This window comes from Leptodactylus fuscus, chromosome 1 (assembly GCF_031893055.1).
Source record: "Leptodactylus fuscus isolate aLepFus1 chromosome 1, aLepFus1.hap2, whole genome shotgun sequence".
NCBI lineage: Eukaryota > Metazoa > Chordata > Amphibia > Anura > Leptodactylidae > Leptodactylus > Leptodactylus fuscus.
This window is the reverse complement of record NC_134265.1, coordinates 221,374,092-221,397,146: the sequence shown is the minus strand read 5'-3', so window position 1 is coordinate 221,397,146 and position 23,055 is coordinate 221,374,092. Positions and strand designations below refer to the sequence as shown.

At 46.9% G+C, this 23,055-nt stretch overlaps 1 long non-coding RNA gene across 1 annotated transcript; it reads right to left on the bottom strand.

The window, feature by feature from the left end:
* Window positions 1–12,554: 12,554 nt before the first annotated feature.
* LOC142195100 (uncharacterized) lies at window positions 12,555–17,243 on the bottom strand. Its single transcript, XR_012715065.1, has 3 exons — window positions 16,664–17,243; window positions 15,099–15,156; window positions 12,555–13,160 (listed from the first exon to the last, which is right to left on the bottom strand). It is a non-coding gene; the product is annotated as an uncharacterized LOC142195100 (long non-coding RNA).
* Window positions 17,244–23,055: the final 5,812 nt, after the last annotated feature.

Genomic DNA, 23,055 nt, shown 5'->3' with positions numbered 1-23,055 from the left:
TGTCTACATGTCTTGTCTACCGCTAGCTCCACACAAAGAACTCAGACAAAAGGTCCCCAACCCCCCCTAGAGGGGGCTGTAACTCCTCCTCCTCCAGGCCAGTCAAGGGAGCTTGATTGGTCCTGAAGGTCACCTGATTATACTGGACACCCCTTTACACTGGCAACTCAAATTACAATGGCAAAGTATAGGCAGGAGTAGTTCACAAAAACATCCACAAGATGGCGCATTAATAGACTCCCTGGGGGGGCGGAGCCTGACCGTCAAACGAGATGGCCGCTTGATCTGTAGCTCAGCCACTCGTACGCCCGAACTTCACCCCTTTACTACAGCTATATCGAGCGAACATGGTCAAGACTGGCGGCAATCGATCGGGGGGATCCTCGGGTACCCCCCCGGACACATTCTTCACAGTCTGGAATGCAGCAATACCTGCGAAAGAAAGATCCCCGTTCCCCTCAACTTACCTCCAAGATGGCGCCGGAAGAGGGAGATAGCAGCGCTGAGGAAATGGCGCTGGAATCTGATGTGGAGAGTCAGTCGCATGATAGAGGTCAGACCACTGTTATTACTCAAAACTTTCTGCGTAAAGCCTTGTCTCAGGCCATCGCCCCGGTACTGGCCGAAATTGCAGAGCGCCGAGCCGACTTGAAGGCTATGGATAAGAGAGTCGAAAAGCTTGAAACTATCCAAAGAGAAATAGTTCACTCTGCGTCCTCTATGTCGTCCCAGCTGGAGACGCAGGCGGACTTCATTAACAAAAGCTTTCTACAATTGGAGGATTTGGAAAATCGCAATCGTAGACGCAATGTGAGAATACGGGGCATCCCAGAGTCGTATGAGTCGGACTCCCTACCAGGTACAGCCTGTAAGATTTTTGAGATGTTATTGGGGCCTGATAGACTTACCGTAGCAGCCATTGAAAGGATCCATAGAGCGATACGCCCCAGACCAGGGCCTGAGGACCCACCTCGCGATGTTATATGTGCCCTGCTCTCTTCAGCCGACACTACGGCTATTCTTCAGGCAGCTAGAGACTCCTCAGCGCTAGATCTAGAGGGGGCAAAAATACAGATTTTTCAAGACCTTTCTCCGTCTACGCTACAGAAACGTAGAGCAATGAAACCCCTACTGGATGCCTTGAAGACCCGCAAGATCCCATATTCATGGCTTTTCCCCTTTGGCCTGTCTATTCTTCATAACGGACGGCGATTTAATGTATACTCACCTGCAGACCTCCCAGGTGCATGGGCGACTATTGGTGCTGCACCAGTGGACATCCCTTCCTGGCTCCCGATACCACTGGATTCTCGGGATGAAAGAGAGACTACCTCCCTGTTGCTTTCTCCTCGAGCCCGGAGCCGACTCCGCTCCCCTAGAGCTCCCAAAGGAACTCCTCGCCGACGTGAACTGGTTCTCCGTGACGAGTAATCACTCGTTTATGGACCTGTGCTGTCCCCGGAGGACTTTACTCTTTACTGGATCGTGAGATATTTCTAAATTGCTACTTGAGGAATACCTGTCGTACCTCGTATGCTATAACGGAGATTTTGGTTAAGATGTTTTATACAGTTTGTTATTTGGGCTTGTACCATTTCCCCCCTTCAGATCAGATGGGACGTGTATTGTGTGCACTTCTAATTGAGGAGACGCCTACTTGGACAAATGCTTCTAGTCTTTTTGAGTTAGAAATATGCTGGTAATGGACTAGTTCTTTCAGTTCTAAACCGTACTTCTCATATTGTTAGTCTATGTTGCTTTGCCCCGCCCCTTTTTCCGCTCTTTGTCTACTCCCCTGACTTCTCCCTCTTATGGTTACTCTTGCCCCGTACTCCCCCACTCGCCGCGCCCTCCTACAGCACCACGCCTCCTCCCTTCCAATTCCCTTGCCTCCCCCCCACCTCCCCTTTTCTCCCCCTTCTTCTTCCCATACTCCCGTGCGCCCCCAGGTTTACGCGTTAGTACGCTAGATTCTGATTAAGCTACTTCCGGTCCCCTCTCTTGGACTTCTTCCTGGGCGCGTGAGGTGGATTGTATTTATATATGTTCACATTGACCGAATGCTTGTTATTCTCTACTGCGCATTGGCAACAATGCTTCCACGAGAGTGTCTCTTGGCACCTGAGGTGGATGCGACTCCCACCCTCCGATACTGTATGTGATGCTCCCTATTCTTTTACTCTCCCTTTCTCCATCTTTTCTCCCTGCCTTTGTCTGTTCGTTATTTGCTGGCTTGTTTGTTTGTTAGGTTCCAGCTGTGTGACTTGTTTTTGTTAGTTTTTCTGCCTGTCCTTTGACCTGGTTCTTTTTTGCTAGTACTGGTAGGGGGGTGGAGGAGGGCTCCCAATTGATCAGGCTTTTCTTCACCCGTTCCCTACCGCTTTGCTAGACATAGAAGTATTCTTGTTAACTTTTTACCTGCTTTAGTTGGTCTGGTTTGGTGCGGTGGACGCACAGATTCTATCCACCGTACTTTTGTGAGCTGCACTGATTGACTGACTTCCCCTTTTTCCTCGTTCCTTTGTCCTTCCCTCCCCCCCTCCCCGCATATCTGACCTACCCTGTGTGTCTACTCTACCCTTGCCTGATTTATCTTCTCTCTATCTTGTCTGAATTCTTGAACTTGATCTTGCCTTCTTCTGCGTGCTTCACCTCCTCTATCTCCTTTATCTCTTGCTCTGTTTTCTTTGGTTTTACTCCCCTTTTTCTCTCTCTAGCTGTTAGAATATCCGAGATTACCACGCTGCCATGGCAACCACGATGTGTTTTTCACTGAATACAAAACGCCTAAACTCCCCGAATAAGCGTAACGGTTTGTTTCACATGCTTCGACGTAGGAAAGCTAACTTGGTCTTTCTTCAAGAGACCCATTTTAAAGATGGTAAAATCCCCTATATCCCCAAGAGGCAGTTCCCTCAACATTTTCATAGCACCCATCCCTCTTCTGCCTCCAAAGGAGCTTCACTGCTTATCCATCATTCCATACCGCTATATTTTTGTAAAAGGAACGGTGGCCTCAGTTATGTACACCTTTGCTTCTGTATATGCCCCCAACCAGGGCCAGGTCCCTTGGATCTTAGATATGTTACGAACTCTAAAACTATTTGCGGAGGGACATCTCATTTTGGGGGGAGACCTCAATATCACTTTTGATTATGCCCTGGACTCTACGGCTCGTAGACCCACCCAAAGCCAAAGGTCAATCGGCAGGCTTATGTCCTCTTTGCAGGATCTGCAATTGCTAGATGTTTGGTGGACTTTGCACCCATCAGCTAAAGACTTTACCTTCTTTTCTAATACTGCCCGGACCTATCATAGGTTAGACTACTTTCTAGTATCCCGCACCCTTCTCTCTAATGTCTTGGATTCCGCTATTGGTAATATTGATTTTTCAGACCATGCCCCTGTCTCACTGCAAATTCTCCTCCAAAATGTCCCGAGACCTCAGTGGTCATGGAAATTAAATGAGTCATTACTAGATTCCGAAATAGACGCTGAATGGATTGGAGATAAATTAAAAGAGTACTTTGCAATACATTCAGCTTCTTCTTGTAGTTTACCCATTGTCTGGGAGGCTCACAAGTCTTATGTCAGAGGTTATTTTATATCCCTAGCCACGCGAGTAAAGAAAGACACCCGAAAACGCCTTGATGAGATATTGTTACGTATAGCTCAGATTGAAAAATTGCACAAGCGCTCCCTGACGGACGCAGCCCATGATGAGTTAGTATCCTTGAGGGACCAACTTAAAGATTATCTTAATCGCCAATCTGCTAAACAACACCTTCACTATCGGAAATGACTTTATGCGCATGGAGATAAGGGGAGTCGTATTATGACCAACCTTTTGAAAAAGGAAAGGAAAAAGCTTTTTATATCCTCTATTCGTACTCACAAGGGCCCCTTAGCAACTGCCACACTCGATATAACTAAAGAATTTCTTTCTTTTTATTCTAGTCTTTATAACCTGGATACTGCCCTATCTAAGGAGGAGAAGCGATCCAAAATTGAGAAATTCCTTGGAGAATCCTTATTGGCCCCTATCTCGCAGGAGGAAATTCTAGACACGTTGGATAGTTTCCAAATGGGTAAGAGCCCAGGTCCAGATGGCCTCCCCCTCCGTTACTTTAAACAATTTAAGGAGATCCTTTGCCCTCACCTCACCTCTTGGTGCAATGCCCTTCTATCGGGTGCTCAACTCCCCCCACAAGCACAAGAGGCCCATATTACATTAATACACAAAGAGGGTAAAGATTCCTCTGATTGTGGTAGCTACCGACCCATCTCTTTGTTAAATCTAGACATTAAGTTATGGGCAAAATTGCTCTCTAGACGACTACAATCATTTATCCCTGGCCTGGTCAGAGATGAACAATCCGGATTTGTAATGGGTCGAGAGGGTCGCCACAATATGATGAAGCTTTTACCTGCTATACATGTAGCTCGGATCACGAAACACCTCCTGGTCTTGCTTAGTGTTGACGCAGAAAAAGCGTTCGACAGGGTTGATTGGTCTTTCTTGCGTCTTGCGCTGATAAAATTTGGCTTCCCACAACGGTTTATATCCGCTATCTTCTCTCTGTACGATTGCCCGTCCGCTCGTCTCCGAGTTAATGGCACGCTATCTGATAGTTTCGTAATTTCTAACGGGACGAGACAGGGGTGCCCCCTTTCCCCAACCCTCTTTATCCTTTTTATTGAAACCCTCCTTCAGGCAGTGCGCCAGGATGATAGGATCAAGGGAGTGCGGGTACAGGAAGATGATCTACATGTTACTGCTTTTGCAGACGACCTTTTGTTTCTTATAACCAATCCTGAAGACGGTCTACCCGCTCTTTGTGATAAATTATTCGAATTTGGCAAACTTTCAGGTTACAAGACCAACTTCTCGAAGTCAGAAGTTTTAAATATTACTTTGTCGAAGCCTATGGTTAATATCCTACGTACCCGTACCTCCTTCTCCTGGGCGTCCTCGGAAATCAAATACTTAGGTATTTCTTTGACATCTGACCCTACGGCCCTTTTTAGTAGGAACTTCCCTCCTTTACTAGATGATCTTAAAAGATCCCTCTCTTCCTATGCGACACTACCAGTTTCCTGGTTTGGCCGCAAGGCTATTATTCAGACCTATCTCCTCCCAAAAGTATTATATAAACTAATGATGCTACCGATCCTAATCCCAAAGTCGTTTTTTGTCTCACTTCGTCAAATCTTCTCTAAGTTCATTTGGCGCAATAAACCTCCTCGACCACCATGGTCGTTACTCACACGACGTAAGTCGGAAGGGGGATTGGGCCTCCCTAATCTCTTTAACTACTACCGGGCGTCATTGCTTAGCTGGTGGACAGAGCTGGCTACTCCGTTGCATTCCCCGATACATTCATCTCAAATTCTCTCTAATCATTATGGCTCTACTTTTTTGCGTCACCTATGGATACCAGCGCTAAGTATGACGCTGGGTTCACACCTGCGTCTGGGGTCTCCGTTCTGTGGTTTCCGTCTTCTGCATGCCAGAAGACGGAAACCACAGACCGGGTCCGGCCGTGCGCAGCGGTGAGCGTTTTGCGCTCTCCGCCGCGAAACCGGATTTTTTTATCCGGACACAGAGTACTGCATGTCCGACTCTGTGTCCGGATTATAAAACCTGGTTTCGCGGCGGAGAGCGCAAAACGCTCACTGCCGCGCACGGGCGGACAGCTTTCTCACCCATTCAAATGAATGGGTGAGAAAGTCTCCAGCAGGCTTCCGTCTCCTGCATCTGTTTTATGCAGGAAACGGAAACCTGCAATAAGGACCGACGACGCAGATGTGAACGAGCCCTTAGACGAACTTCTCAAGACCCGTTTTTGGACAGTGCCCCTTATGTATGGTCCACATGCGGCTCACAATTAGCACCCCAACCTTCCCCTTTATTACCACTGGGTTTTCTTCCAGACTTAGTGGGGGTGGATGCGCACGCTTACCGATCCATTTGGGCCCGATTGAACCATTTGTCATTGAGAGATATCTCTACTGAGGCCGGCCTACTTCCGTTAGAAGATATATTGGCTAGGGTTCCTGACCTGTCCATCTCTTTCCTACATAAACGGCATTTATCCCACGTTTTACATAAGGTTCGTGACTCTCTCCCATTTCGCTATGATCTTACCCCTTTCGAGAAGGCGCTATCTTCCAGTACTAAGATGCTTAGGAAAGTTTCCCATTTATTGCACTTGCATATCTCTCCTCCCTCCACGTACAAACCGGCATATTTGTCATCATGGGAAAGAGAACTTGATCTGTCTCTGTCTCCGGAGGAGGTTAGTTCTGTACTATCTAATTCTCATGGTACCTCGCCATGTGTCCGTATCCAAGAAAACCAATTTAAGCTACTGGCGCGTTGGTACCGAACGCCTGACTGGCTCCGCCAGCGAGGTCTTACCACCACAGATATGTGCTGGAGGTGCAACTTGGAGAGAGGTACCTATAAACATCTCTGGTGGGACTGCTCTCTAATGAAACCATTTTGGGCTGCTGTTCAGACTTCCCTTCGATTAGTTTCTTGCAGATCGTTCACAATAACCCCACAGATTGTGTTTCTGAATCTCCCCTCCCCAGGCTATAATCCTAAAAAGAGCAAGTTGGCTAATCACCTATTGTCGGCAGCAAAATTGACCATCCCGTTATTTTGGATGCAGAAGATCACCCCGCCTATTTCTGTTTGGGATGATAAAGTATCACAAATTGCTAGGTTCGAGGAACTTTTGGCCTGCTCACAACGTTCTCATGATACTTATAGAAGTACATGGTTACTTCGGAATGTAAGCATGACACCTTGATTCGTGACCGCCTTGGCAGCTCATGAAGTCTGCGGATCTCCATTCTGTTTGTTCTTTCTTTCTGTTCCCTCTCTTACGCTATACTCTGTTTCTTATTCCTGCGCTCTACCTTCCCTTCCTGTCTCTCATTTATGTTTTTTCTGTTCTAGTTCTCTCACTCTTGTCCTTCTTAAATGTTAAGTTCCCTCAACTCCCAATCCCTGATTTCCCTTCCCTGCCCGTTGCCCCTCTGTCTTTCCCTAGCCTCCCTTCCCTTCCCTCCCTCATTTTTATTTTTAGTCAGTCATGTAAGGCTTAACTTTGTAACTTTCTTATAGTTCATACTGAATTATGTGATATACAACATTGCTTTTCGTTTTGCTGTATGTACTTGTTTGAGCTCTCTCTTTTCAATTGTAGCTCACGCTCATGTATTTGTTTATTTTGTGTTATTTCTGCTCAATAAACTTTTGAATTAAAAAAAAAAAAAATTAATAGACTCCCTGTGTGCTGGCTCTGGTAATATATAGAAGGAATGAAGGGGGAGGAAACGCTTTACCTTATATGCAAATGTCCATACCATCTCGGTCTGCAAGGACTATTAAAGGGAATGGGACGAGCAGTACCGGGACATTACAGTCGGGCTGGATTCTTCTCCCTGCGCAGCGTCCCCTTCCGGCCTTGAATTCACTCTGCTAGGCATCGGGCCTGGGCAGAGCCGACTGCGCATGCCCGCACTACAAGCGTGCAGGCGATGGCGGCAGGGAAGGCCATGTGGTATCCAGACCCCCATCCAGGAGGGGAGGGGAGCACTGATGATGGCTGCCCTGTGTCCACGATGTCTGCGGGCTAGGAGTGACAGCAGGCTTTCCGGAGATCCCAGGAGCAGCTGCAAGGTGACCGGAGGCCTCCGAGGAGGAACGCAGGCTGGCCGGGTCCTTAGCAGGGGAGCCGGGAGATGAGCTGCGTGGAGGAGAAGCGGTGGCGGGCGCCATCTTGGATCCTGTGTGGATGCAGGCTGCTTCGAAACGCGGTCCCCGGAGAAACCGCTCGATGGAGAAGTCGTGGGATGCCCCAGGAGGGGTTGAAGAGGATCGCTGTGTCCCCCTGCGAGATTTGCCCATGTCGGAAGGGCTGTAGAGAAGCCGGTCGGTCGGAACAGCAGGCTATATCGGAGGCCGGGGAAGGAGCTCAGGCGACGTGCGTCTCTACTCCTCCATAGCCAGGCCACGCCCCCCGGAGAGGCACTTTTAGACCTCATTTTAATAAATGAACCTGACACACTGTCAAAAGTGGAGGTTGGTGGACATCTGGGTAATAGTAAGCATAACATCATATGTTTTCTTGTACACATTAAGAAGATGTTCATTAGAGGGGGTACAAAAACACTAAACTTCAGGAAGGCCAATTTTAACCAGCTGAGAGAGGAGCTTAGCAGCATACACTGGGACAATGTCCTCAACGTGACGGGAACACAAACAAAATGGGACATCTTCAAAAATATACTAAACTAGCAGGAGGACCCGGCTTCGCACGGGTATATTTCATTTTTTGTTTGTGTAGTGGCCCCATAAGAATTGTCCAGTTTTGCACTGGTGTATTTTGTATATCGTTTGTGTGTGTCCATAAGCGTCATGTGATCATGTGTATCTCATTTCGAATATCAGTGAAAAACCTGTGATCAGTTGTTATGGAGACCTTGAGTTGGGAATGCTGTATCTCAGCAATGGTACTTCCGAGCGAGTTGGAGTCTCGTCTTAAACCTTCCCGGATACCTGAAGTATCTCTGTACCAAATTTGGTGAAGATCGGTCCATTCGTTTGGTCGCGCATAAAGAACAGACAGACAAGAATTCATTTTTATAAGATAGAGAGAAGACATGAGTATAACGCACTATATAAACTGGCCCTATCTGACCCTGAGGTAATTGTACGGTACCGGATTTATACAGTCTCTTAGCTCTCTGTGGTGCTCCCTCGGTGCAGGCCTGGGTCCAGGAACTCAGCAAACTCGGTCTTGGGTGAAGGTCTGAACACGGTGATGGCAGTCTAAGGCACAGTCTGCAACATGCGCAGCAAACCGCTATAATGGTAAGGCACCTCCAGAAAACAGTCTATGAATATTTGGTTGAGCTGCAGCCGTCCATAGCAAGTCTCTCAACCGGCCTTTAGTCTCTAGTAAGACTCTCAACAACACTGCTGCTTTTTCCTGTAAGCCTCTGCAGTGCTTCGGGCCTTGCACTATGCTCTTAGAGGCTATGGCTGACTAACAGGTCCTCACAGCACAGAATCTGGGCCCAAACTGGCTGCTCTCAGCTTCCTGCTCCACGTCACTTCTTTTGGACTGCACCATTAAGCAGGCAGAACCAGGGAGATTATTGTCTCTTACATTAGTACAGTCCTAGGCAATAAAAGGTAATGTCACAGAAAAGTTTGAAAGGGGCAACTAACTCCTACAATTCTCAGGTGCCTTTGACTATTTTATTCATGGGCATTCTCCTTTCACCTGTTCTATAAAAAGCAGCAAAATAAACCCGTTACAGTCAGCGTAGTTTTTATTCACACACTTCATTTCTATGGGTCCATAAACAAGGCTGTAGATTTTGTGTCCAAGTCCTATACCAGGAACAGAAATTATGAAGCCTATCCTACTGTAGGAAATCCAACAAGTCTTTATGCAGATCCAGAGCTGCGGATAACACACGAAAATGTGTTTATTTTTTTTAAGGATTAGTATTCACGGACAGTAAAAACTACTACACGTGTGCAGTAGGCCTTAGCCAAAGCTTACACTTAGGCTAAGGCCACACGTACCATAATGCAGCGCAGTCGATTCATCTTTTTTCATTATTGTTTTGCAGAATTTACCTCGGTGGCCTTTCTTCGCTTATTATACTTATATTGGAAACATCAGCATTTCCCCAGGTATAATGGACATGTTCAGACTTTCAAAAATTTGTCACACACTCAGTCACTATAAAAGATACTGTAAAACTAAAGCGTTTCTATAACAAGGAGCTTCCGTCCTCTAGAAAAAATAAAAAATTCAGCGTACTGTCTGCTTTCTCGATCTGTGCTGGTCCCGTAGCTCTTTACCGCCAGAAGGCGGAATTCTAGCGGTATACAAAACCGCATGAGCCCCAGGCGGTGAAAGGACCTCTGTAAAGGGAAATGTATCACAAAGCTCTCGAGGGGGGAGTGAAAGCCAATCACCTGCTCCAGACCGCAAATGGTGCCTTTCAGGTCCGCTTCACATCTGTGTCAGACGGAGCCCATTGAAATTGGCAGAGGCAAACAAAAATAAATAAAAATCGCAGCACGGACAATTATATCTACGGAAACGCTGGCAAATTCCCTGTAGATATAATTGTAACAGAAAGTAGTCAGCAGAGGAAAACTCCATGAACTTTCTGTTCAAAGAGCTGCAGGAAGAACAGCGATGCGTTCTGAAAAAAAAAAAAAAAAAAGCCTCCGAATTGATTTCAATGGGCTCTGCTAGCTTTTTTTTTTTTTTTTCACTCACGTAATTTTCCGCTAGCTGAAAATACAGCGCCATTTTCCTCTGTGTGACTGGACCCATACTATGACCTGAACTGACATCTCGGTAATGAAAACCGCCTCACCGGCAGACTGGTGAACTTGCCCATAGCAACCAGAGCTCAGCTTTCACTTTACCTCAGCAGCTCCAGTGATGAAAGCTCCTGCATAGTAAGCAATAATGACACCATGAGGCAGTTTTCGCCTGACCAATATTGCTGCTCAGTAAGGCTGCTTGCACACTACAGGATTTTTCACGGCTCCCTGGGCTGTGGATACTACATCTCCATAAACTTCTATAGAGCTGCAAAAGTCACAGCTTTGTGCACAAAGTCTTCTATGGAACCACCGAATCCACGGCACGGAAGCCCGTAAAAAAAAAAAAAAAAAAAAAAAACTGTAGTGTGCAAACAGCCACTAAGGATACCAGACATGTTTTGTCAGTGCATTCATGTATGTGTGCACGTGTGTGTGATCCACGAGTATGTATCTGTGCGCGCATGCACATATATCATCCATATATGTGTATGTGCGATCCATGAGTTTGTGCGTGTGCAGTAGTTGTGTGTGCGCTCTGTTCGTCCATGTATATAGTGTGCATTCAGCCGAGTGTCTTCCCCCGTGCGTGTGTATGGTGTGCATGTGGTATTTATGGGGGTAGTGTTTGTGTTGTGTCTATCTAGAGTGGTCTGGTTTTTGTGTTGTGCTTGTGGGTTGGTGTATGTGTGATGTTTACATGGTTTTGGTGAAATACGTGTTGTGGCCCCTTTAGTGGTGACTCTTTTGTGCAGGCGCTATAATCCGTCCCTGTCAGTCACAAACGGTTTCCCTTCAGCGCTTTCACGTTTCCCAATTCTATGGATAGGGCCTAACTTCAGGGACCCAAATCTCATGACGAGGAGGGGCGCTAGCAAGATGTAACGTGCGCAGTACTCTGCTCCTCTGGGTGGAGAAGGGGGGGGGGGGTGCGCGCTAAATTTCACTCAAATCAGGCAAGAACTGTGGATTTGTATAGAGCAGACTACTACAGATTTGGAGATCTATAAAATATATAGATATCAAAACGCAGGAAATTTCAGCTATTTGCAGTTTTGCTGATAGCCAGCTCTGTTATCTCTATGTAAACACACAGATAATATGCAACTGCTTGTACTGAAGCCACTGAGTATTATCTGATCTGCAGAAGCTGCTGCCACAGATGAGAAACCCCCCCCCCCCCCTTTAATCCAAATTGGCAGATGTAGAAGAGCTTGGTAGGTGGTGCATTTATGAAAATGTAGCAGAGCATTACTTGCGGTAACAACTGATGGCAGGTTTTTCAATGATATCCAAACTGATACACATGATGCTTGTGGATCAATAGAAACTCACAGCTTCTTCAGTGTTCACATACACACAGCTTTCCATAGCAACTACTCTATTCGTATGGGGCCCAATACACAAACAAAAGATTAAATATACCTGTGCAAAGCCAGGTCTTCCTGCTAGAAAATATATAATATACACACACACTACATATTGTTACTTTACACAAACCTCTGTTTCCAGTTTATTCTCTCCCACAGCTCTACTACAGCAGCCTCCCCCTGTCCCCCCTTTAGCTCAGTCCTGTACAGCTTCTACCTTGCATAAGGCTATTGTGACCGGTCACACTTGTGTGGAGCCTTTACATAACTGACAAAGGTTTTTTTGCAGGACCTACAAAAAAAAAAAAAAAAAATTCCTGGCACAGAGGCCAAGTTCGCAGTTTTTTTGGTCAGGATTTTGAGGCCATAGCCAGATACAGTCTCAAAATCCTGACCAAAAAGATGGCTCTTATTGAAGTCAATGAGATCCACTCCGGTCTTTTTTCCAGGAGCAGTTTCTTCTGGAAAAGAGGAGAGCTGCTCATTCAGGCTGTTTTGCCTCATGATTCGGCCTGAAGACACACCCTCCTCCAGACTCGGCCCCTTCATTGGGCCTGGAGTGGAGTGCGCAGCTGGATGCCGGGGGTAGTGCACCAGCTTTCAGTCGCAGTTACCTGGCTTTAGGTCCCGAACCTGAGGCAGCCTCCTCAGGTTTCGGACCAAAAAAAAAAAACCTCCGTCTGAACTTACCCTTAGTATTGCTGGCAGTTTGTAGACCTGCAGCAAAGAAGAAATTCCACCTTTGTTTGTAAACCACACAGTAGAATAAAGATATCATGTGAAGACAACCATTGCAATGGGAAATTTCACTTTATTTTTCTGGAGACATTTCAGAAACAAATATACAATACAATAAGAATTGTGACTTTTTGGAGTCTAGACCATAATTGCAAGAACTTTCTAAGATCTGTCAGAGTTGCTAGCTGGTTAAGGAAAACATTTTTTTTTGTACCGTGTTAGCCAGTGGATATGAAATCAATAAAAAACAAAACAAAAAAAAACAAACAAAAAACCAAAACGAGTCTTTGGTAGTGGATCCCTTTATTAATGACTAATGACAGATTAAGAGTTTTCGAAATATACCTGAGGAAGAAGCAGAGAGCATCAAAAGCTTGTAATCTGTCATTAGTAAGGGGGCGTTCACACAATCGTCAGTGTCCGCTGCTAATGTCCGCACAAGATTTTGAATGGACATTAGCAGCGGACACAGATTGTAGTGTGAACGCCCCCCCTTAGACATTAAAAAAAAATGTATCCACTTCTGAAGATTCAAGTTTTTTTTTAGCTGGTTATGTTCATAGGAAACTTTACAGCAAAAAGACAAATTGAAACATTTCATAGAACTAATAGTTGATACGCGAGATGAAGGTCCAGCCAGGTGTCCATGTCACATGTTCTCCACTCCTGAAGCAAGCACAAGTCTAGAAGAGAAAGTAAGTTCATGTCATTTTACAGAAAAATGGGAAACCGGATACGACAAAATAAATTTGGAATGCTATAAGATACGACAACCGACCGACAAAAACGCTCCACTACATACTTTTGGAATGAACATTTTACCACCATTGCAAACAAAGAAAAACTCTTAGCACACCGTCATCCGTCCACACAACACCGACAACCTGCTGCAAAACCAAGACCGCAGGATGCAGCAAACAAAGCCTGAGCAGCCACCTTTAGACCAGAGGGTTTTCTGGCGACTGGTGTCAGATGCTGGTCAATGCAGCTACACTCCCGCCACGATGCTGTATGAGCTAAGCAGCGCAGGTACTAAAGTGAAGTCCTCAATTGGAAATCTGATATGGATAAGGCCTAAAATACCAACTCTTGAAGCTCCCTGTAAAAGAAAGCAGGGATTCCTGTAACTTGCAGGCCCAAATAGCACATGATCTCCAGCCCCTGCTAAGCCCCATACCACTCGCGGTGATGTTACCGAAATATAGACAAGCATAGCGATACGCTCCGGCCGAAAGCGTGGCCACCATGCGCTATAGTACAAGCAACACCACCACTTGTAGCACAGTGCCCAACAAGCACCAAAAAACCATGTGCTGCCTGTGCCTACATATCACAGAAGTCACCGCCATCTTCCTCAGGGAGCTCCCAGAGTTGAGACTCCAGGCCTCATCCAGCCAGACGCCCACTTAAGGGCTTCACTGAAGCAGCTACACCACTCAGACCACACAGCACCGCAGAAAGAACACAGCTACACTGGCCAGCGTTTGATACCAGTTGCCAGAAAGCCCATCTGGACTTTAGGCGCCTACCCATGACTCGGTTCACCACAACCCTTAGCGTTAACCCCACAGCAAACTGCCTGTACTGTATGAAAAGAGTTTTGAGTACCAAGAGAGGTTTTGCCTTCATCCCATTAAAAAGACCCCATGCTAAAAGTTGATACTACAAGCAGACGTACTAAATATAGCAGTCTACCCACATCCTCCACCACCCTCTCCATCACCACATGAAGGCTCAGATTCATAAGGAGGGGTTTATGAACCCTTACCTCCGACGCAACAATGGTAAAGGCAGTTTTGGGAACTACAGACTATAAAGGATAATGTGCCACAGCTTTGAAGAGACTCACAAATGCAAACCACATATGGACAACCATCAATAACCCGCCCCATCTTACAAGAACACTGACACACTGCAACATCGCACAACCTAAACATAGCATGCACCGACAGGACCCCTCAGAGATCTGGCACAGAACAGGAATGCCAACTCCTGAGAACGAAAGCAGCCATTTCCGTAATTAGCAGGAGCGAACAGCACATGATCTCCGGCACATGTGCTGCCCGTTCCTACAGGTCACAGAAGTCACCACCATCGTCTTCAGGGAGCTCCTGAGTTGGACTCCAACTGTTACCCACAATCTCCACTTGGTGGGGTTTAGTTCAGCACCTACACTGCTCAGATCATACAGCATCACAGTGCGGGAATCACAAATCCCATGCAGCTTGTGACATGTCCCCTCAGTGCTAGCCGGATGCAGGATTTGACAAGTCGTGACAGCCATCCACACCTAGTCTACATCTACTTGCCCCTTCATGACTCTACAACGCATTATCTTTCTAACAACTAACCACACAGTAGGATACAAGCTTTATAAACCTAGATTAGAGGTCAGTTCTCAAGGACACAGGCAAAACCTAAAGAGCACATAGTAATCTACCGCTAGTGCCCTCCACCACCCCTGCCATCACCACACGAAGGCTTGAATTCATAATGAGGGACTTATGATCCATAGACCTCCGACATAACAATGAAGAGGATAGCTTTAGGCACCAGTTTTATATTGATCCTTGCTCACAGCAGCTGCAAAATACCCAAAAAAAAGGCCAAATGGAACTTACCTACAATCTTGTAGAGGGCAAGGTGATGTTCTTCTAGTAGTAGATCCAGCTTTCACAGCTACAAAAGAGGAAAACACGACACTTAAAAAACCGTTTTAGTGTCGATTCAGAAACTGCAGGAGATTGAATATTGTTGGATTATTGTTGGGGGGGGGCAGAGTCATTCTGATCAAAGTATTAAAGTGATAACCCCTCCATTATCACAATGATACAGTGACAATAATGACCAAGATTTTTTTAGTGAACAGTTACCCAAGAGTTGCCCGAGACAGTAATAAGGGTAGTGTGTCTAATATTATATACACAGAGGAAGGTGGAGGAAGACAAGGCCAGCAAATACAACCTATAACCCCGACAGAGTTGATCCAGAGGAAGGCGAAAACTGGCAGTCAGTACAAGACCCAGGATCAACTATTCTAACAAGTGTAAAACCCTCATACAGTAGGGAATATTGAAATATAATATCCACAGTGTGTCGTTTTATAACATTCATATACACATTAGATAAGGTTGCATAAAGAGAAACATACATAAAGTACAGCCCTACAGAGTTGATCCAGAGGAAGGCAAAAAACCCCATGAGGCCAATGCCAATAACCCCATGTTATGGGAAAAAAATTCCTTCCCGACTCCAGTACGGCAGTCAGTATAAGACCCTGGAAAAACTCGTCTAGATTTACCATTAGGACTGGGGACAGCCAAAAAAAAAGTAGCAATACATGCATTCTCTATAGTAGGTTGAGCTAGGGCTGGGCCGACAGTCTCACCATACAGTTGTATGGTGAGCTGCCATTTCCCTACAGCTTATATTAGTCTAGGCATACTAATGCCATTAGGATTAGACTCATTTCTATCATGGTATTAGAGGGAAAAACCTACTACAACTCAGGGGGCCTAGGGCAGAGACTAGCCAAAGCAGAAAGTTACTCTGATGGCATGGTGAAGCAAGAAATGCAGAGCATCAATTGCAAAGTTGGTTTGTTTTTTAATTTAATTACTAGCCTTCACACGGTGTTACATCAATATCCCCTCCAATATCAATGCAACGGGTCATGCTCCGGCACCCTATCTAGCTAGGACTAGGGATGGGCTATGGCCTCACCATGCAGTTGTATGGTGAGCTGCCAGGTTGTTTTATTAGTCTAGGCATACTAATGCCACTAGGCGGCGGCGTTCTCATCAGAGCATTAAAGCAATAACCCGCCCAACTATCACAGTAACACAATGACAAAAGCAGCCAAAACCGCCGGACTAGAGCTAGACCTATTAATGCCATTAGGAATAAGGGAGGCCAGTTCCATCAAATGCATTAATGTAATAACCGACCGAAATATCACAGAAATACAATGACAGACGGCTAAACCCGTCAGGATCTGCTCTCAAGTAAGAACTGGCAGGCATAGCTCTCTATAAGACCCGCCAAGGCATAGATCTGTTAAGAACCACCGGGCGCTGTCTCTATAAGAACTAGCAAGCACAGGTCTCCCTATAAGAACGGTCACCTTCAGAGCTCCCACAGAGTTCCACAGGCAAAGCTAAGAGCAAATAAAAGGGGGGAAACCTACCGTGTCAACTCAGCCGGTCCCACGTCTCTGCAGCACACCAGTCCACGCGCCGTCCTCCTTCTGCACAACTAGCTTCCGTATACTACAACAGCTGTATTTAAGGCATCACATGCTTGCCACACCCCCTCACGTGTTTCTGAGGGGGCGTGGCCAACTAATTGGGAAGGTTTCTACACAGCTGTTGTAGCACGTGCCAAACAAGTGAAAGTGGGTGTGGCTGGAATAAATTCACATAGCAGGGAAACAGCAGAATGTCGAAAGCAATATGTTTCTAAAGCACGTTTTCGCCCTCTTTCTGTTCTTCAATAGTTTGGAGATGTGCACTTGGAGTAGTGCTGAGTGGAATGTTAGCAGTGTATAGGACACAAGTACCTTGTTTTTATTTTTGTGAGTAATGAAAACGTGTCTTCCTAAAGATACTTCTGTATCTCTTCACAGGACCCAAGCATCCATCTATTGCTGTTACTGTAGAATGACTAAATATACCTGTATTTCTTCCCCAGCTCCTTTACCACAAGTAGAACTTTCAATCCGTCAACCAATCTTAATACGACCAATCAACGGTATTACACTAAGACTACACTTTATATGACTGTGCTGACAGTACCAGTATTAAAGATGGTAGACGCGAAATCCTAGTGGGCTAAAGGACTTCCGGTGACGACGTGATCATGTGATCAGACTGGCGTGGGCGGAGCTATTTAGGACAGTGCCGAGTTACACAGGAAAAAGAAGTTGCAGTGAATGGAGACTGGAAGGAGGTAAGAGACGGCATGTGTAAGCAAGAGGGGTGGAAAGGGCTGGGGGAGAGGGTCAGGCTGTGTGTGAGCATGATATAGGAGTTTGGATGGGTAAAAGCTAAATACTAGACTCCGTAAGGACCGTCTGCCGATACAAGGTCACATGACCGGATAGGCGTGTCTTTACTTGTAAGCAAGACCTTCCACAGTATCCTGTGTAGTGGAGCAACATGGAGAGCTGCGAGGTGCACGATTTAGTGAAGGGGGGGAGATACAGTAGGTGGACTGCAGGGAGTAGTGTAGAGGGGGAGAGATGTGCAGGGTCGGACAGGCCCGCCGGGAGACCGGGGAATCCCCCCGTAGGCCCCAGCCTGGACTATTAAGACCCTCATTATGGGGCCCTACCGGACCTCCACTGCCTTTTTTTTTTTTTTTTTTTTTTTTTAGTAGACAGTGGAGGTTCGGTAAGGCGTCTGCTCAGGGCTGGTGTCAGCACCCGGGCAAGTCACTGTGAAGTATGAAGGGAGAGAGACTCCGTGCTGAAGAGACAGCATGTGTGAGTAATAGGGGAGACATGGGGGGGGGGGGGGGCAGGCTGTGTGAGCGAGAGGGGAGACATGGAGGTGCAGGCTGTGTGAGCGAGAGGGGAGACATGGAGGTGCAGGCTGTGTGAGCGAGAGGGGAGACATGGAGGTGCAGGCTGTGTGAGCGAGAGGGGAGACATGGAGGGGCAGGCTGTGTGAGCGAGAGGGGAGACATGGAGGGGCAGGCTGTGTGAGCGAGAGGGGAGACATGGAGGGGCAGGCTGTGTGAGCGAGAGGGGAGACATGGAGGGGCAGGCTGTGTGAGCGAGAGGGGAGACATGGAGGGGCAGGCTGTGTGAGCGAGAGGGGAGACATGGAGGGGCAGGCTGTGTGAGCGAGAGGGGAGACATGGAGGTGCAGGCTGTGTGAGCGAGAGGGGAGACATGGAGGTGCAGGCTGTGTGAGCGAGAGGGGAGACATGGAGGTGCAGGCTGTGTGAGCGAGAGGGGAGACATGGAGGTGCAGGCTGTGTGAGCGAGAGGGGAGACATGGAGGTGCAGGCTGTGTGAGCGAGAGGGGAGACATGGAGGTGCAGGCTGTGTGAGCGAGAGGGGAGACATGGAGGTGCAGGCTGTGTGAGCGAGAGGGGAGACATGGAGGTGCAGGCTGTGTGAGCGAGAGGGGAGACATGGAGGTGCAGGCTGTGTGAGCGAGAGGGGAGACATGGAGGTGCAGGCTGTGTGAGCGAGAGGGGAGACATGGAGGTGCAGGCTGTGTGAGCGAGAGGGGAGACATGGAGGTGCAGGCTGTGTGAGCGAGAGGGGAGACATGGAGGTGCAGGCTGTGTGAGCGAGAGGGGAGACATGGAGGTGCAGGCTGTGTGAGCGAGAGGGGAGACATGGAGGTGCAGGCTGTGTGAGCGAGAGGGGAGACATGGAGGTGCAGGCTGTGTGAGCGAGAGGGGAGACATGGAGGTGCAGGCTGTGTGAGCGAGAGGGGAGACATGGAGGTGCAGGCTGTGTGAGCATGGTTGCGTCTAGATTGGAGTTGCTCCTGGTAGGTCCTCCCTCCAGCAACTCCAATCTAGTCACCTCACTAGTGAACGGTCTAGATTGGAGTTGCTGGAGGGAGGACCTGCTAGAATCATCTCCAATGTAGACTGTTCAGTACTGAGGTGACTAGAATGGAGTTGCTTCGAGGAGCTGCTGCCAGAAACTCCAATCTAGTCACTTCACTACAGGAGCAGCTAGAGTGGAGTGTCTATAGGGAGGATCCGTAACTGGCCAAGAGAGACATTGTATATGTATATAATATCAATAAAAATATAGGAAAAACACATTCCTGGACATGTTTACATATGGCATTGATATATATATATTACATAAAATATACCTATATAAATATATATTTGCCATATGCTCTGTACAGGGAGGTGACGCCGCAGCCTTACGTGTTTATTATAACTTGCGCCACTTATTGTAAGTGATAATGGAAATATATGGCAATTTAATAACTGATATAGAGCTAAATTCTGACGTATCGCTGTGCGCCTGATTTATCAGTATATAGTTAATGCAGGTAGGCTCATGATGGTCTCGGCATATTCTGTAGTTACAATAGGTGGGTCCTCCTTGCAGCAACTCCATTCTAGCTGTCTCAATACAGAACTGACTAGAATGGAGTTGCTGCAGGTAGGTTCATGGTATCGGTATATTCTGTAGTTGCTGTAGGTGGGTCCTCCTTGCAGCAACTCCATTCTAGCTGTCTCAATACAGAACTGACTAGAATGGAGTTGCTGCAGGTAGGTTCATGGTATCGGTATATTCCGTAGTTGCTATAGGTAGGTCCTCCTTGCAGCAACTCCATTCTAGCTGTCTCAATACAGAACTGACTAGAATGGAGTTGCTGCAGGTAGGTTGATGGTCTGGGTATACTCTGTAGTTGCTATAGGTAGGTCCTCCTTGCAGCAACTCCATTCTAGCTGTCTCAATACAGAACTAACTAGAATGGAGTTGCTGCAGGTAGGTTGATGGTCTGGGTATATTCTGTAGTTACAATAGGTGGGTCCTCCTTGCAGCAACTCCATTCTAGCTGTCTCAATACAGAACTGACTAGAATGGAGTTGCTGCAGGTAGGTTGATGGTCTGGGTATATTCTGTAGTTGCTATAGGTGGGTCCTCCTTGCAGCAACTCCATTCTAGCTGTCTCAATACAGAACTGACTAGAATGGAGTTGCTGCAGGTAGGTTCATGGTATCGGTATATTCTGTAGTTACAATAGGTGGGTCCTCCTTGCAGCAACTCCATTCTAGCTGTCTCAATACAGAATTGACTAGAATGGAGTTGCTGCAGGTAGGTTCATGATATCGGTATATTCTGTAGTTACAATAGGTGGGTCCTCCTTGCAGCAACTCCATTCTAGCTGTCTCAATACAGAACTGACTAGAATGGAGTTGCTGCAGGTAGGTTCATGGTATCGGTATATTCTGTAGTTGCTGTAGGTGGGTCCTCCTTGCAGCAACTCCATTCTAGCTGTCTCAATACAGAACTGACTAGAATGGAGTTGCTGCAGGTAGGTTGATGGTCTGGGTATACTCTGTAGTTGCTATAGGTAGGTCCTCCTTGCAGCAACTCCATTCTAGCTGTCTCAATACAGAACTGACTAGAATGGAGTTGCTGCAGGTAGGTTCATGGTATCGGTATATTCTCCATAGGTTATTCAGTATAGGACCTATATCTTATAAGCTCCGCCTACAGTAATAATAATAATAATAAAACACACATTTTAAAAATTTATATTTTATTGAACTAAAACCATCCGCACAATCCTCATTATCCATATTTAAAAAAAAAAAAAAACCTAAACAAAAAACCACCTCCACTAGTTACCAACGTAGTCCATCAACCCCCTCCCTTCTACCAACTTACCTGTCCTGGTCTAGTATTACCTGCTTTCATGGAATAAACCAGCCACTGTCGTCTCATGCGGTGGGGTTACTAGAGTAAAGACAGGATCACATGTGCGCCAGGTTCTACGTTGTTTAAAGAGGACCTTTCACTTCCTGGGGCACATGCGGTGTAATACACCACTAGAAAACCAACAGTGTGCTGAATTCAGCGCACTATCGGCTTTCCCTTTCTGTTCCGGTACCGTAGTTCTTCACTGTCAGAAGGGCGTTTCTAACAGACAGTCAGGAACGCCTTTATTCACAGTAGCATCTATTGCGCTGTATTGTGAGACTGGGGGGCATTGCTTATTTCCAACAATGACGTCTATGGACGAGTACTATCAGGAGGGGAGGAAACGTTCCTCACCACTCTCACAGTACGACTTTGGGCTTTCTAGCGGTGTATTACACTGCATGTGCCCCAGGAGGTGAAAGGTCCTCTTTAAATCTGTCATGTGACCTGAATGATGAAAAGCCAGATCGCTAAAACATCGGTTACTCATGGACACCAGTGGACTCCATTGACTTAATGGGGTCAGCCGTTTCCATACTGAAACGGGCAGAGAGAACAATCCTCCGTGCAGGACTTTTCTCTCTGTCGATTTCTGCGGCCGATGTGAATCTAACCGCAAATTTAGTCCAGTGACCTTCTTTTTTAATTAATGGAGAACCAGAATGTGAGGCCTCCTCCTACTGAAAGGATAGTACCTCAGGATAGGCCATCAGTATTAGATGTGTGGGGGCCCCTGCAGATCTCTGGTGTTGTACAAACTGTAGTGGCGAGTGTAGGTACCGCAGCGATGCGCCATTACAATCTCTGTACCGGAGATATGCAGGGGTTTTACGTGTTGGGGTTCCCCTGCAGGTCTAATATTGATGGCCTACCCTGAGAAAGTGGATAACTCCATGAGGCTTGCTCCCCACACCACTTAAACACAGTGGAAGAAACGTGGCAGAAGAAAAAACAAAAACAATCCCATCCCCATTTTACGGTAAAATAGATGCAGCGGATACGCTGCACTGTCATGGTTTTGGAAATTGGAGCATGCCAGTTATACCCCAGGACGTGGCGGCGGCTTCCCTATTGGTATAGTTAAAGCAGAAAGTCCACAGAGGAAACCTGTACAAAGCGCTACAGGAAGAACCCCGATGTGTTGCTGTTTTTCCAACAGTGTTTTTTTGCTACAGGTGCTACGTGGGGCCTTAACCACAAGTCATGTCAAGCTTGTGATTAACCCCTTCTTGGGTAATCAGCAATTCAATCACTTAGATGGAATCACTGACTGCAGGAGGTTGGGGGAGTCAGTGGTGAATACAGCTCACCAGGCACACTTGGTGGTCTTCGGGGGGCACGTTGTATTAATGAATATATGGGGGGGAGAACACAGGCAGCCTGCTATACAAATAAAGCAGGGGTCGGCAACCTTCAGCACACCAGCTGTTGTAAAACTACAACTCCCAGCATGTATACTTGCTCTGCTGTTCTTGGAACTCCCATGGAAGTGAATGGAGCATGTTGGGAGTTGTAGTTTCACAGCAGCTGGAGAGCCGAAGGTTGCTGACCACTGAAATAAAGTATAGCTGCCCTAATCTTCCTTAGGGTTGCACCTGCTGTACAGGGAGAGTAAAGTGACCATGACATTTGTTAGAATTGCTAACTCATGCACTAGAAAGAGTTAATTGCAGTCATAACCTGACCACGACTAACCCCAAGTGCAAGAGTCACAGTCAAGGGTTTACACTCAGTTATGACACACAGAAAAGTAATGTCTTAAGATTCGCCCCCATCAGTTTGGTGCTAGTGATCACTGCAGGGTTGGAGAGTGAGCAGTGCAGAATATTTATACCTACAGCTCACACAGGAGGCAGCCCCCAGGTCCTGGATCTCCCCTATCATACAGATGGCAGCCCCCATGCCCCTCTCAGGCTACAGATGGCAGTCCCCCATGGACTGAAGCCCCCCTCAGTATACAGCAGGAGCACCCTAACACATAGGTGGCAACATCCAAGGTGCTGGACCCCTCCAACACACAGGCAGCATCCCCAAACACACACAGGTGGTAACATCTCAGGGCCCAAGAACAACCCCCACCCACATACAAACAGCACTGCAGGAATCCCCCATTTACATGAAGGCAGCACCCAAATGACCTAAACACAACAAAGCAGTACCCTGGAACC